The 16,192-nt window shown below is 48.7% G+C and overlaps 1 protein-coding gene across 1 annotated transcript in view; it reads left to right on the forward strand.

Annotated features, from left to right (window-relative positions):
* LOC8051753 (macrophage mannose receptor 1) overlaps window positions 1–16,192 on the forward strand; it is a 181,311-nt gene that overhangs the window by 148,133 nt on the left and 16,986 nt on the right. The window lies entirely within an intron of this gene.

The raw sequence follows: 16,192 nt of genomic DNA on the forward strand, positions 1-16,192 counted from the left end.
GGCAAGCTATTAATCAAAAATACGCTTTATTTATCCCGACACGCTGCCGTTTGTGTATATATTCATGGTTGATTGAATGCAATTTTTTATGTTCAGAATATTCAGTGTTTTGCACACCGTGCACAATCAAGACTGAAGTACATAAAAAGTTTGTGTTTTTATTGAGCAGAGGAATGCCTGAATTTTTAAACATTTGAATGAATCAGATACGTATCTAGTTTTTTAGTTTTCATACTAAAAGTTCGCACATACATGTACCTTGATTTAGCCCTTGTGGTTAAATATGTGGAAGTTTACTTGCAACTGCAGCATGATGAAGTTAAAAGTACTCCCATCTTTTCTGGGGGTTTCATTGAGAATTCCTCCTCTTTTTCTGTAGGCATCCCCGTCTCTCAGACTGCTGAAGAGTCAATTCCAGCATTTCGCCCTGTGAATTCCAACCAATTAATAATTTTAAAGGCGTAGCATCTTAGCGGTTGTCCACAAACCATGTTTTGAATGCCATCCTGTTCTGTTGTTAACAGTACTGGAGCTCTAAGTTGAACAGTCGGAAAGAACGTCGGCAAGACCGCCGACCGCCGCGATTGGCCAGCGCAAAGGTCTTGCTCGGCACTGGCCAACCGCGAAGGTCGGCGATATCGCCGATATTTTCGCCAAGTTTCCAAGTTGGGGCTTTTAATCAGACATGTACACTTCACTGACTAATTCGCTCAAAAGGCAACTAAGTATTCGTGACCAGTTGCTGATATTCAAGGATTCAAAAGGAACGCGTAACTGCAGCTCAAAAGAAACGAGTTACTGTCTCGTTACTCTGAATGCCTTGTTTTCCTGAAGTAGTAGCCACCTTTCAGTGTTTTCTATAGTTAATAATTTATCACTTTTAGCGCATATATGAACATAAAGAATTTCCACAACAGCTATGCGCTGAGTGGAAGAACAACCTGGGGATGAGACTAGACTTAATGTGGTCACTAGTGTCTGCTTTGCATGTGCTAGAAACCTAGACCTGACAGACAAACTTACTTTGGTATACTCTAGCTGGTTTCTAGAAGAATGATCTTCTCGTACTTCAGCACAGCTAGGCTCTTAGGACGAACATTCAATCTTAGACTAAAAATGTGGCAATGAAGCCCTTAGGATGGTCATCACCGATGGCCAAAAACCCGCCGCGCACCCGGCATTTTGTTTGTTATATTTTGTAATGAAGTTGAGAGGGTCCTTTCTTGGGGATACTGCACTGAACCAGAATTCTGAAAGCTTAATTCTGAGCGAATTTCTCTGCAGAAAAGGCATCTCAAAGTAGTCGAAGTTTGTAATCGTGGTATGGGAGTGCGGAGATGAACTTTGCAAATACCGGGAATACGCTAGAGATGCCTTTCCTTTCTAGTTCGTCTTCAAATGAAATTTGAGAATGAACCAGTGTAAGCGACAGGTTAAGAACCTAGCCGAATATGCCCGTAAAAGGGCTTCATATCGCTCAAACAGCCAATCGCTTACCCTGATTCCCCTGACGTCAGGGCCTGACGAACTATCATTTTTCGAGATAACAGCAAGCCCGGATGGCGACGCGCCGACGAGGCCGACGACGCCGAGCTTTCCCAGGGATTCTTTAGCTCTATACCTACCCGGGTTTATGTCGCAATGTTGTGCCGGTATCAGCTTTTGCCTGTGATTGTTTCTGCGGGACGACGTGAGAGTCCCACCGTCGCGTCGCCGTCAGATTGATCAGTATGCCCGCTTCATCGGGCCGTTTGGTTAACGCCAAGATGCCAATGGACACGCATCGTCAGCGCCGATGTCTATGCATCGTGAGTTTGCTGCTCAACCAAGACTCGCGTTGAGTCTTAAATCATAACGGCATGAGCGTGTTTTCGCGGTGGTTTTGGTGGCGCAACGTAAAAGGGCCTTGCACGCCGTGCTGAGCTGCGTTTGATGATCGAGTAACATCACCGGCCGCTCCCTCGCCGGACTCGGTCTGCTTGTCTGCTGCCTTAATAAATAAAATCATGGATGCTCCGCAATGGCCTCTTCGAATCCACATTTAATAATTGATGAAACGTGGAGTCATTGTCAAGTTTTGTTCTTGCGAGTGATTTCACGTCACCCTCAATAACACGAGGCAGAAGATCTTCCGTTTCTTTTGTTAATAGTTGTGCATCGCCTCGTGACGATGAAGTTCCGCTTGATCAGCAGCGAGCTTTGCACCTTCTGCTCGCGTCTGAAACCAATGTTGCCGATGCAGCCATGTCGAGTAGCAGACGACCCACTGTTATCTTGAAAGGCGACCAGACGTTACCCCCGTGGGCGAGGCATACCCCTGGGTTTTTATTCCCTCAATACCTATAGATAAAAATAAGGATTCGACTATGGAGGTCGTGGGAATTCCCTGGCTTTACTTGTCTCGGAGAATGTTACAACGCACTGGTTCAGCAACACGCAGTCATTTATTCTGTTACAGTGTGCTAGAAATGATTGAATGGGGCGAGCCACAGGCTTCGCTCATGCTTTAAGTTGAAGCTCAGGATGTGGAAATTTGGCATGGTGGCGCTGCGATCGAAGGGGCTTGGTTTTCCTGCATTTTTGGCGTAGCAACTTGCTTGAGTTGGCAATGGTGGGAGAGGAATTCGCCCCTTTTTGGCATCATATTCGAGGCGAGGAATTAAATTTCTGCCACCCTGTCGACCTCGAATTGCTGTAGGAAATAGTATTTCACCACCCAGAGTATACATCTGGTACATCAGTCCTTTTCATGCAACGAGCTTAATTTAGAACCAGCAAACGAAACAAAGTATTGATGAAATGTTTTTAGCACAGACGGTGCTTTATTAGTCGATTTCTATGAAACATGCCTTTGGTTCCACCGCCACGCTCGACCGTTATCCTCAAGCGTTACGCTCGATCAATACATAGGTCAAGGTCAAATGTGCAATATTGTGAAGAATGACAAGTGATGAGGCGGCGAATAGCTGGAGAAACTAAACGTTTAATGGGGCGAACTTGTGCCTAAAACAAAATAGAGGAAGGTTAGCGTCGCAGGCATCGATGTCGGTGAAACAGCAGGATCTAGCGCTGGAGTGAGACTACCAGACTCCGGCTCCCGGCTCGTCACGCGGAGCCCCTTTTGTACACGCGTGAACTTCTCGAACTATCGACGTGGAAGGTTCGGCGCGTAGAACATTCGAACCTCGTATAAGCAACAGTAATTATGAATGCACCAGAACGCTACATTTATATAAATAACAATAGGTGCGGCCGCTCCCAGACATCGTACCTTGAACCTGGGCGCCAATCACGATAATCAATGAGCTACTGGCGCGCTGCCTAGTGCCAACTTGGCTAGCTGCTCGCGCGGCGTTACTCCCCCCTTTTTAAAAGTGCATCGCCCGGGTGCAACACAAAGGAAAACAAAATAAAAACAAAACAAAAACAGTAAACTAAAGAGTCAATTGGAACAGATAAAGTCCACAGTCCTATCGACCGTAGAATCGCTTGAGTTGAACATTGTCAACTACCTCGGGTCGCAGTCGGCGTCGCGATCATATGTGCGTTTCGTGAAAAGCACCACCTCGTAGTTGAGATATCCCAGGCGTTGAAATATCTTGTATGGTCTCAAGGAGCACTTTAAGAACTTTTCGCTGAGGCCACGACGTCGTATCGGTGTCCACACCCACACCCAGTCTCCGGGCTAGAAGTGAACGTCCCAACGACGAAGGCTGTAGGGACCGGCGTCGACACGTTGCGGCGCACAAAGCTTGGTGAAATCCTAAACGAAGCGCCTATAGCAGGCACAGAGACCCAGGAATCTTCCAACGCCCTTCTTTTATGACGGCGGTAAAAATGCGGCTAGCGCGCGTTTCTTCTCGTTGTTCACGACGTGGCCTAAGAATTTCAGCTCGTCGTAGGCGAAACGGCATTTCGTCGGCTTGAGGGTGAGTCCAGCGATCCTGATCGCTCGTAGTACTGCTCGAAGGCAAAGCGACGTTGTCTAGGTAGACAAGACAGCTCTGCCATTCCAGTCCTGCTAGCACGGTGTCTATGAAACGTTGAAAGGTGGCGGGTACCGCACAAAGTCCAAAAGGCATCACTTTATGCTCATACAATCTGTCGGGCGTGACGAAGGCCGTCTTCTCACGGTCTCGACGGTCTCGCTTGTCGACTTCAATCTGCCGATAGCCGGTCTTCAGATCCATCGACGAAAAACATCGGGTGTGGCGCAGCCGGTCCAGGTTGTCGTCGACTCGGGGCAGCGGGTAGACGTCCTTCTTCGTTATGGTGTTTAGTCAACGATAGTCTACGCAGAACGTCAAAGTACCACCCTTCTTTACCAAGAGGACGGGTGACGCCCACCAACTACTTGAAGACTGGATGATGCCGTCAGTGAGAATTCATTGTAATTGTTCTTAGGTAACGTTCCTTTCTTTTAAAGATGCTCGGTACAGCGACTGGTGCCAGGGAGCGCGTCGTCGTCGGTAACAATGCGGTGCTTCGCTACCGTCGTTTGTCGCACCCTTGAGAAGGTGGAAAGACACTCAGTGAACTCGCTAAGGAGGTCAAGTAGCGTCGTCGTTCTGTAGCAGGAAGCTTCGGATCGATGTCTAGTTCCGGGGGTGGCGACGATTCTTCTGAAAAAGGAGTGATAGCGGCTGATTCCTGAAGTTCCTCCATCTGGCCCACGGCGGTACCTTTAGTAAGGGGCTGTCAGAAGTTTTTAACCAGGATTGTGGCGCGTATGTCTTGAAGCTCTGTTACATCCCTTGTGACTACAATTACTCCTTCTAGAAGCAACTGAACGCTGCCCTCAAGCAGAACTTCGATGCAGGCGCTTTATTGGTTCCGGCAGGTACAAAAACACTTGACCGCAGCGGCAGGTTTACATGGTCGACAAGGACACGGACCATGGATGACGTCATTTTTGTTTCCTCCGGTGGTGGGACAGGTCTTTGTACCTTCAACCTGTTTGCTCCCACATCAATGACAGCGCCGTACTCGCACAAGAAGTCCATTCTAAGGATAACGTCCCTGCACACTCCTGAAGAGGGGCGAACTTCACAGGACAGGATTCGCCACGAATCTCGACGCGAGCGGTGCATCTTCTTACCGGTGTGCTGAGGTGTCCTCCAGCGGTTCGTATCGGTGGGCCATCTTACGCTGTCATAAGCTTCAGAAGGTGGCGTGAGAGCTTTTTACTCAGAACCGAGTAGTCCGCTCCGGTGTCGCTAAGTGCCTTCACGTTGTGGCCGTCAGAACCTACGTTGGGGGTGTTCGGCACCGTCGCCGAAGCATTCTTCCGTGGCGTGTCGTCGTTAGAGTGGGAGCCCTCCGATGTTTGGGGAGGATCTTTACTTCGTCGGTGTACGGCAACTACACCTCCCGGGGTATCAGTGCCTAGTTTTCCCTGCGTGTTTACAATGTAGCGCAAAGAGAAAACATGCAGTTTTGTCCCTTGCACGATATTGTAAATATGCTAAACAAACTAGCGCAACAGCTCATTTCGATAGAGTTTCTGTGCGTGGCATTGGGGACAAGCTTTGTCGGCGGGAACGGTGAAGTGTTGACTCAGGAAGTCGCGGGAACGGGGAACAAAGGCCTTGGGGTGCACCCAGCATCGGGGACGGCGATCGGCGCAAGTACACCTGGATGTCTCTCGGCCGATCACCAAGGCGGGGCCGAGGGTCGTACGGCGCGAACCCTTGCAGGCCCATCTGGCGAAAGCTGCACCGTCTGTAGACGTGGCCGGCCTGTCCACAAGGGTATCAGATAGGACGTCGGTCGGCCGTTCGCCACACGTCGGTCTTCTGCACTCTTAGAAAAAAGGATCAGTATAGTCCTCCCTAAAGGGAGGAACGCTCTTGACACATATGTTCCTTCAGAAAGGGAGAAACTTTCGTCCCTTAAGCAGGGGAGGAAAAGTTCCTCCGTCGACTGCATCTCATTATGGCGGCCACGAATCGAGCAAATCGAGCTCGGTAAGGCTTAACGAGAACACCAAGTCTATTGCATGAAGCGAGAGGAGCAGGAAATAAAAACGTAACACGAGCTTTCCGCGAACTGTATTTATTTCCGAAGTTTCTTTACCCCTGCAGGTAAAGAAACTTACGTTTCGAAAGCATGCAGTCACTCAGTCTTCTCATCGTCAGCACTGCGATGTTCAACGGAGACAACCGGCACTCAGTTCGCGCACTTTATGTCCTACCTTTGCTATTCCTGGAGCCACAATTCCTTCGTCAACTGTTGCGTCAACCGCACATCACGGAGGAGTGAAAATCCTTCGCCCGCAAAACCAAAAGCCGCTCTCAAAAAAAAGCAAATCCGAAGCAACCTCTTGGCTTATCTCAGCACGGTAACACGAAATTATGGCGTAGCTAGAGCACTATATAGCTCCTTCGGAGCAGAGTAGCGCAATCTAGAACGCCGCCTCTCGGCGACTAGCGGCGAACGCCCGGAGGTTCCAACTGCGGTCAGAAATGCATGGAGAACGTGAGACAATCGCTGTTTCTTCAGTATTGTGGGGGTGTACGGAGTGGCAATTGTTTTTGACATAATAATGGAACATTTTAGGATAATTTGCGCTAAGTTTTGTGCCCCGCAAGGACCTGACTTTTTTAAAGAAATTGCTTGAGCGGCATCATGCAGCAGACGACACGGCGACGTCACACCATCCACGTGACCCGCTCCGGCCAACCCGAAAAGCCCATCTCCGCTGCGAGCAAAAATCGTCTGCTTCAAACGCCATTGCCTTGGAAATTGCCTTCTCAAAATTTGCACACGCATCCGATATTATTAAAACTTTGATAAAGTGTTTAGTGCTTTACTAACTTCACCGCAGACTAGTTTTGAAAAGTGCGAACTCGCCGTTCATTTTTTAATCAGCCGTGTTGTATCGATCTCCATGTATTCTCCCAAAAGGAGGGCCGCCTCCTGGAACCCTGAGTACCACGTGACTCGCACCGAGCCGCTCTGTCGGCCATGTTGTCGGCAAAACACGGGGTTCAAAGGATTGCGCTACTCTGCTCCGTAGGAGCTATATAGTGCTCTAGGCGTAGCTAGAGCACTATATAGCTCCTTCGGAGCAGAGTAGCGCAATCTAGAACGCCGTCTCTCGGCGACTAGCGGCGAACGCCCGGAGGTTCCAACTGCGGTCAGAAATGCATGGAGAACGTGAGAAAATCGTTGTTTCTTCAGTTTTGTGGGGATGTGCGGAATAAAAATCATTTTTGACACAATAATGAAACATTTTAGAATAATATGCGATAGTTTTGTGCCATACAAGGACGTAACTTTTTTTTTTTTTAAATTGCCTGAGCGGAGTCATGCAGCAGACGACACGGCGACGTCACACCATTCACGTGACCCGCTCCGGCCAACCCGAAAAGCCCATCTCCGCTGCGAGCAAAAATCGTCTGCTCCAAACGCCATTGCCTTGGAAATTGCCTTCTCAAAATTTGCACAAGCATCCGACATTATTAAAACTTTGATAAAGTGTTTAGCGCTTTACTAACTTCACGACAGGCTAGTTTTGAAAAATGTGAACTCGTCGTTAGTTTTTTAATCAGCCGCGTTATGTCGATCTCCATGTATTATCCCATAGGGGGGGGGGGGGGGGGGGCACCTCCTGGAACCCTGAGTACCACGTGACTCGCGCCGAGCCGCTCTGTCGGCCATGTTGTCGGCAAAACACGGGGTTCAAAGGATTGCGCTACTCTGCTCCCATAGAGATCATACATACTAACTCTAGAGGAAAAGGTCCGCCATTTTCCCATACATTCTGGCTGCCGCAAGCGGCGGATCATGCAGGCAGACCCTCGGGGTCCCAAACACGGTTACATCATCAGAGCAGTTTCGTGAACTTCAACAATTCACGAACTTACCGGTGGAAAGATATTCACGTTCCTTTCGAAGCTTTCTTTTTGAAAAGCGCGCAGATGTATGGCCTCGCGTTAACGCTAAACTAAACCATATACCCGGCTTCGCCGGTGGGGCGCGGCTGGGCGCGGTTGAGGAATACGAAACTGCGCAACCACCAGATATCCGATATTTCCACAGAAGGGAAGTTAATGCAGCGTAATGACTTTATTGCTTTTTATAAGCGTTAGAATAGCTCATAATTTAGTTTACAACGTTAAATTATCACTGTTTATATTGCTGAGAGTTTTCACTCTTCGCGTTACCATGGCAACGCTGCTTTCTTTCTCTCGTGTTCTCTCGCTCTCTTTTGCGTTCGTTCACTCGGGACCCAGGATGTCGGCGCACGGGATTTGCCACTCCTCCTCACCCACCTTTACCCCCCTGTCTGCTCCGTAGGAGCTATATAGTGCTCTAGGCGTAGCCGCGTAGCGTAAAAGGATGTTAAATCACTTGCCACCAGATGGCAGGGTCAAGCAGAGTAATCGCACGTAGTTAGGCTAGGTGGCGCTAGGTACCGCCCTATTCATGTTTTACAAAAAAATATTTTTATTTCCTTACGCCACAATTGCGTTTCCTTTTCTTCAGAATCTCTAACACATGTAGACACGTTGCGCACACTACAAAGATCAGGTCAACATATATTGAACGCATACACAGGCATCGCACATACGAACATCAATACAACAGCACATTACCCCGATCATTACTACCGAGCCCTGCGTTTCCGTCTTTTATAGTGGTTGTTTTGAACGTACGGAATTTTTCGGTGACTCCCTAAGCAAAAAACAATATTCCGAACATGTTCATTTTTTTCCAGCAATGTCATACATCTGAGGAAGCTATTTTTAATGGCTCAGGGGATGAATTTCTTATTAAAAAGACGACGCTCGATCATGCCATAATTATTTGAAAGCCAATAAATCGAGCCGCTCCAATGTGGTTCCAAGCCATGAGTTTGTTTTCCCGCATGGCCCTTCGTAGCCAGTATTTATATTGAAGTGTTCGTTTTTCTATTTGTGCTGTTCGCGCAAAGCTGCAATTGCCGTCTTGAATTAATTAATCTCTGTAGAGCGGATATCCACTCAGCTGGAAGCGATGCTTCGACGGGCACAGAAATCGCTTTTCGATCAACTTGAATGCAGTCAAAGCCGCGGCTTGCGACAACTGTTAAGTGTACGGAGCTGCGCCGTTGCGAGCTCGAAAACTTCTAGCGCTCATCCCAGCGCGCCACTTAGAGGGCAGTTTCTACAGGAACCGTAATATATTTAAACAGTAAAATAAAGGATAGCGTTTTTTTTTTTTTTTCGATTTTGCCTGTCTTTTTTTTATGCTAAACTTCCATTATAAATATACGTACTTTCCGTCATACTTTCATAGTGTTGTCTTTTCCCCAGAGCGCAATCGCTCTCGGGGACCGACAGTCACATTGGCCACCGTACGATAGGAGCTTACCGTTCAGACCAGCGTTCCAACATGACTATCCACACGTCGATCGACTGCACCTAATCCCTGAAGTGGTTTTAAACTCTTTAATATAAAGCGGAATGTCATCCTGCGATACCCCGGCCCCTCCGATAACGGCCCGACCAGCGGCATCAATGCCCGACAGTTTACGTCTTCTCATCTTGTTGTTACACCACTGATACGCGAACACACGGTCACATCGGCGATAATTCCAGTCTTCTGTTCACAACCCACAACACTGCCATCACGATGTCGCTGCCACGAAGAAATACAGAACCACGTTGACGATGTTGCTGACACGCAGAAGAATCACGTTGAACGCCGGTTGGCACTCGGCACGGGACAACGGAACCGAACTCAGCACGGAAGGCACCCAGGCAGCCGGCAGGAAAACCTGCCTTCCTTGGACGCAGTTCCCGCGATTTCCATAACGTCGAAAACGTCGAAACAGTTCCTCGTGGTTTCGCTGCTGTTGTTTCCTCGTGTGTCCCGCAAATTGGATGTAGCGCTGCTGGCACTGCTCCGGAACTTCGCTGTTTCTAGCGGCTTCGTTAGCTCGTTTGATAAAATTAGTGGTAAAAACGTCAATGCAACCGAAATGTTCTGCACGTTTGGACTAGAAGACGGAATTACAGGCGGCCTTCGCTGCCGCTGAAGCTCAATCAACTCAACATTAATTTATTAAACAACGTGCTCGAAAAACGAAACCGAAAGAAGATGGGTCGGGAGGGCGAAAGCTTTCTCCGGTCTGCCTGGAGGAGGAAAACGTCTCGGAGAATAATAAGGACTTTAATTTTCCTTTCATCAGTCTGGGTTTGTTTATGTGTGTTTTGGTAAATAAAAAACAAACAAAAAAACTTTACAAAAAAAAAAAAAAAAAAAAACACTTTTTTGGGGATCGAACCGTTGACCACTCGGTCAGTAGGGAGTTTTAGCGAGTCGTTTTTCAAGCACACGGTTCCGAAATCACGGACGGTACAGCTGGTCCGTTCCGTGAAACCGTACGTCAAATTTGACATACTTTAGCGAATCGTGAAAGTGGTGCGACCGTGTAAACGATCATGATGATCATGCTTAACGGTGGCGCCATCTTTTAGTAAACATGTGAAACATTCTGCAACGTGTAAATCAGTGGCGACGTTGGCGGACACCGTGGTGGCGGCAGTGGCAGTTCGTGTTTCCGGCGTACGACTGATGTAAACAAGACGGCCAACGTAACATTTGCCGGTCGGAATTTCCAGAACTGCGAAGCTAGATAGAGTAAAAAGTGTCTGAACGACCGTAAAGGTATGTGTTGTGTCTCCGTCATCTTCAACTTGAACGATCGTTCACGTTGTGTGCCGTCGAACCAAATCATTTCGTCTGCTCGCGGTCGCCACGGCAGCTAGTCTGCCCGCAGATCGCAAAAATTTACTAGCATGCGCAGTTTACAGCATTCACGATCGCTTACCATTGTGAGCAGTCCTCGAAATGATTTGGTTCAACCTCTCAAATGAAGCAGATTTAAACAGGACGACGAATCGCCTCCCGCTGTCCTAAGCCTAACGCTCGGCTGAGTCGGCGAAGGCGGTCGCCAAACCGATCGCCATCTTTTTTTTACCCGAGTCGTGAACGGTGCTGGCTGCGTTGCGGTGACGACTCGGGCGGCCGGAATGGGAGAAACGAACGAGAAGAGCCTCCCGACTCCCCGAACGACTCGCGCGCGCATGCGCAGTGGCGTCGCGGATGCGAGGGCGAACCGTTCGTGTGGAAACGACCTGCTAAAACTCCCTAATAGCGCGATGTTCTACACTTGCGCCAACTGAACAAGGAGAAACTCGCCCTCCTCCTTTCATCTGAACTGCCGTTCCTCCCTTCTCTGGGCAACTTGTCCGCAACAAGGAGGAGCAGTCGCTTTTGCTACCTTTCTCCTCCCTTTTTTCTTAGAGTGTGGGGTGCACGGGGCTTCTGGCGAGCGTATAGGACTTGGTCGTCACGGCGTCGGGCATACTGCTGCACTGGGGACTGACGGTGGTGGTGGTGGAAGTCGGGCCATTGCGGTCTACGACAGCGTTTGTTCCTCAGTGACTGCCACGCTGTCTGAAGCGTTTGGTTTGAAGGCTCGCTGCACTTCTTCCCAAATCACCTCGGCGATGGAGAGCGAGACCGGGCGTCCAGTGGTGGACTGTGGCTTTTTTAGCTCTTCTCGTACAACGTCGCGAATAATCTCCCGATTCCCAGGCAGGCTGGAGTTGTGGTCAAATCCCGATGGCGAAGGAGCAGCTATGCCGCGGTGCCGCTTGTAGTGGGTTGCCCTTGCAAGAATGGCACGCTCCATGTTCGTCACCTCGGTGACACATCCTTGGACAGTCTTCGGTGGGTTGCGTACAAGTCCACCGAATATGTCGTCCTGCACGCCACGCATCGGAATACGCAGCTTCTTTTCCTCGGTGGCCTGAGGATCGGCGCGAGAGCTCAGGCGCAGGACGTCTTACACGTTACGCGTGACGCTCCCATTGGGGCCCTGAGTCCTCAATCGCAGCAGGTATTCGGCCCTCTCTCTTCGGTGCTGACTGGCAAGGTACGCGTCAGCACGTTCTTGCAGGGTCCCACGAAGTCAGGGAAGCTTTGTGATTTTTGAACCAGCGCCTTGCAGTACCTATAGTGAGAAATAGAGGTTCTGCAGGCGCTGTTCGTCAATCCACCCGTTATGGCGGGCCACGCGATCGTACTGGTTGATCCAGTCTTCAATGTCCTCGCCGATCTCGTCGAGGAAGGGAGTAGGTGTCCGCTGGACGACGGGCGGGACCACGACGGGCGGGGTGGTCGTCTTCGGTATCTTCTTCTTCAGGTTCTTGGTCAAGAGACCGAATTCGGGGGTTTACCTCTGGTACGACAGCTTGTTAGTGCTTCGGCTTCCTCCTCAAAACGTATTCTTTCGCTGGAGAGCGGACTAGCACTGCGGGCCCTCGGAGGGGTACGCTTCATCGGTTGTACCCCGCACCTCCAAAAATGTCAAGAATGACAAATGACGAGGCGGCGAATAACTAGGGAAACTTAACGTTTAATAAGGTGAACTTGCCCCCAAAACAAAATAGAAGACGGTTAGCGTCGCAAGCGTCGATGTCGGTCAAACACCAGGATCGAGCGCTGGGGCGAGACTGCAGCTCCGGTCGTCGCGCTAAGCCCCTTTTGTACACGCGAGGGCCTCTAGAACTATCGACGTAGAAGGTTTGGCGCGTAGATGATTTAGACCTCGAAGAAGAAACAGAATTCTGGAATACACCAGTACGCGAAATTTAAAGAAATGACAAAAAGGTGCAGCCACTCCGAGAGAACCTCGGCCCTCTGTGTGGGAGATAATCACGATAATTACTGGGTCACGGGCGCGCTGCTTACTTGGTTAGTTGCGCACGCGGCAATATATACACTTGGGGGTAATATTGAATTTTATGATCTTGACGTCAGAGGTCATGTCAAAACACAACGTCACGACTACGTGACGTTGCGACGACGCAATTAAGTCATCGTCGACGACGACGTTACGCGACTCCAAGTTGCCGTCATAAGGACGTCATGACGTCGATTCGCGTTGAGACGACGCCGTTACGCGACATAATGTGGCCACTGTAACGCAGTCGTGACGTCGCGTTGAGGACGACGCCGTTACACGACATCAAGTCGCCGTCGTAACGCAGTCGTGATGTCGCGCTGCGTCGAGGACGACGTCGCCGTGTTCGTCGACGCCCCACGTTACTTCAAACTTCGCTTTAACGTCACGTGACGTAATCGTCACGGTAAGGTCGTCCTCCCGTCACGTGATGTCGTCGTCAACGTTGACGTTAACGCAACGGGACAACGAAGTCACGACGAAGCCTTGACGCTGTGTAACATTGTCGCCTTCGCCAACATCAACGTCGACGCGCCGTCACGGCGATGTCTTGACGTCGTGTAACCTCGTCGTCGTCGACGATGATGTCGATGTCGTGAAGTTGTCGGGACGTCGTCGTGACGTCGAGTTGCGTCATGTCGACAACGACGTCGATAACCTAACGCCAAGCATCTATCTGACTTGGCGTAGCCGGCAAGGACGCCGTCGTCTTGACGTCGCGTGACGTCGTTGTCTTCATCGTAAACGTCAACATTAAAATCAACGTCGTTGTCTAAGCGATATTACGTGAGGCCGCGGTGATATTATGTATTGATGTGACGCCTGATGTCTAGGTTGTATAAAAATTAAGCCCAGGGCTCTATTGTTTCTATGACCTTGACCTGTGTGCAGGTCGAGCGTGGCGTTGGAACGCAACGCTTTTTTTTTAAATTAAAAACGGCTGATCAAATACATTCTGTGTTAAAACCTATTTGTGCGTTTGGTAAAGAGGTTGTTTTGTAGCGCTGGTTTACTCTTTGTGAATATCCAAGCCACTTTGCTCGTAGCGCCCTGAAATAGTTTTTCCATATGCGAAGCTTGAGAAATAGCTTTCCGGTGGTCCCACTCGGCGGCGGAGCGCCGCTCGCGTAAAAAGTTGCCCTTAACCCCCCCCCCCCCCCCCCTCCCTTGGTGGAAATGACCACCGACGATTGGACATGTGGGCAACCCTTGGCCAACGCTTTCGATCCCGCCAGGTTGCCCATAAGGTGTGAAGCTTAGGGAAGATCTTAAGCAAAAAGAATTCTGTTTTTGATTGCGCTCTCTGCTTAAAATTCCTGGGTTAAACTCTGCTACCTTACAAAAGTTCACCTGAGCACTGCCTTTCATCTAGTTTAGCCTGCAATAAAATGCGGAATTCTTCCACTCCAAGGATGGAAGATGATGCACCAAGAGGTTAACCAAACAAACCTCGTAGCGTTTGTTCTTTGAAGGCTGATTCGGAAGAATGGGATCAGTTACCGGCATTGGCAATTTTCAACACGTGTTTTGGTACCTACTCTCAAGGTCTTCGTCTTCAGGCCTGCAGCCTTCAGGCGCTGTGAAGCTCGCCTCGTCAGCTTTCTTACTCGAAAAGGCTGAGGAGCGCCCGCGCCACTACAGCTTTCTCCTAGTCTAGCCGCTAGGTGCCGTCAGTTTTGCATGGGGTCGCAAATATCTATTGAACTGTAGAGTTCAATGAAAATTGAGCCAGAGTGCACTCATAACTGTTGCTATGTTTGCAAACTTTGTGCACATTCTTTTTTTACTCTCTGCCTCACGCTTTTTTTTTTTTTTTTCGTGAAAGTCGCGAACGCAAGCTGGGGTGAGAACAAGGTTGGGTGACTTGTGACGTTCCTGTCGAGAAGTAACTAAATACCGTTGCTCCTTACTTCATTCAAAAGTAACCAAAATACGTCATTCGGATTTTTTTTTTTTTTTTTGTAACAACTAGGTTGTGTTATCTTTCTTTGTCTTGGCTCGGATCGGAAGGTCGAAAGGAGACTACTCACATTGGTAAAAAGAAGATAAAAGTGAGATTTAATACTTAGTGCGAATTGGGGTGGCCATACAGGCTGAGTTCCGTTCTTCTGTCGCCACACAGGCTGAAGTCCCTTGTCGCCACACAGGCTGAGGTTCTGTGTCGCCACACAGGCTGAGGTTTTCGTTTACCGTTGCCACACAGGCGTTTCGGCGCAGCGAGACGCACGCTGCGCCGTAGGTTGAGAGAGTCTGCTCTGCGGAGACCCCGCCCGGTAACAGCCAGCTCCGCGTAACATGATCCGTGGGAGCGGCCTCGGTGCTCGGTGCCTCGCTCGGACTTCGCACGAAAGTTCTTATACGCGTGCGCGTCGCCGGATACGAGCAATAAGGGGTCGCTTACTTGTGGGAAAAGTCTACAGTTGTTACATTGTTGCTAAAAAATGTAGCTAGAAACAACGCGTTGTGCGCGAGTCTGGTACTGGTGTATTCTACCAAGACCAAACCAATTGTGAAGGAATGTGTATTAAAAAAAAAGTTACATTACAGCACACACTTCCATATCGTTGGTATTTTTAATCTTATTAGTCTCTTACGGTATTAATAGGCACCCTTGTGATGACTTTATATATATATATATATAATTGATTAGTTGCCAACTCTGCTGATTTTAGAGGTCAAAGCCGTCGACGGGCCTTTGTGAGACAGGACTACGTCGCCAACTATTGAGACAACTAATTGCATCACTTCGCTTCAACGCAGGTATGACTCAGGTGTACAGGACTAGGCGGCGAAGCATCGTGAGTGGTGAGAGAGAGGATCGTTTGCTAACATGCGCATGCGGCATACACATTGCGTATCCCTCTATAATGCTCATTTTGCATTGCACAGTCAGCATTCTAGAGAATGTAGTCATCATCTTTAAAACTTGCGGCTAAGAACGAGTCGTAATTTTCACCAAATGTGGATCTAAACGCTTTTTATGATTTGCCGACATTTTTTTTATATTTACATACTTCTTGCTGTTCTAAAATTAAGAATAACGGGGGTCATCGATCTGGCGGCCGTTTACATTGGGGGCACTAACCTTTCCGCATAACGGGTCAATGCTGCCAGTAGGTTGATATGGTCTAGGAACACTTTGTTTTGTTTTCCGGAATAAAAGTGGCATATAAGTTCTTATATCATATTATATGTTCGTGCATGGTTATTGGGAACATCAATTTGCTTTTTACTACGGTTCTGAACGAATGAATTACTGGGAAGTACACGGTACAAATAAATATGCAGGGTGTTTCTTTTTTGAGGTTTGAGAAAATTTAAAAAAAAAAGCGTGAAAGCGCTGTTTATGCAGTCGTGTTATGACAAGTGAGGCAAAATATAGGAGATTAATCGTCACAATAAGTTGGTTAATTAACAAAAAATGGTTAATTAATTTTTTAATGAGTAAAGGTA

This window comes from Ixodes scapularis, unplaced genomic scaffold (assembly GCF_016920785.2).
Source record: "Ixodes scapularis isolate PalLabHiFi unplaced genomic scaffold, ASM1692078v2 PGA_scaffold0__279_contigs__length_252992795, whole genome shotgun sequence".
Lineage (NCBI taxonomy): Eukaryota > Metazoa > Arthropoda > Arachnida > Ixodida > Ixodidae > Ixodes > Ixodes scapularis.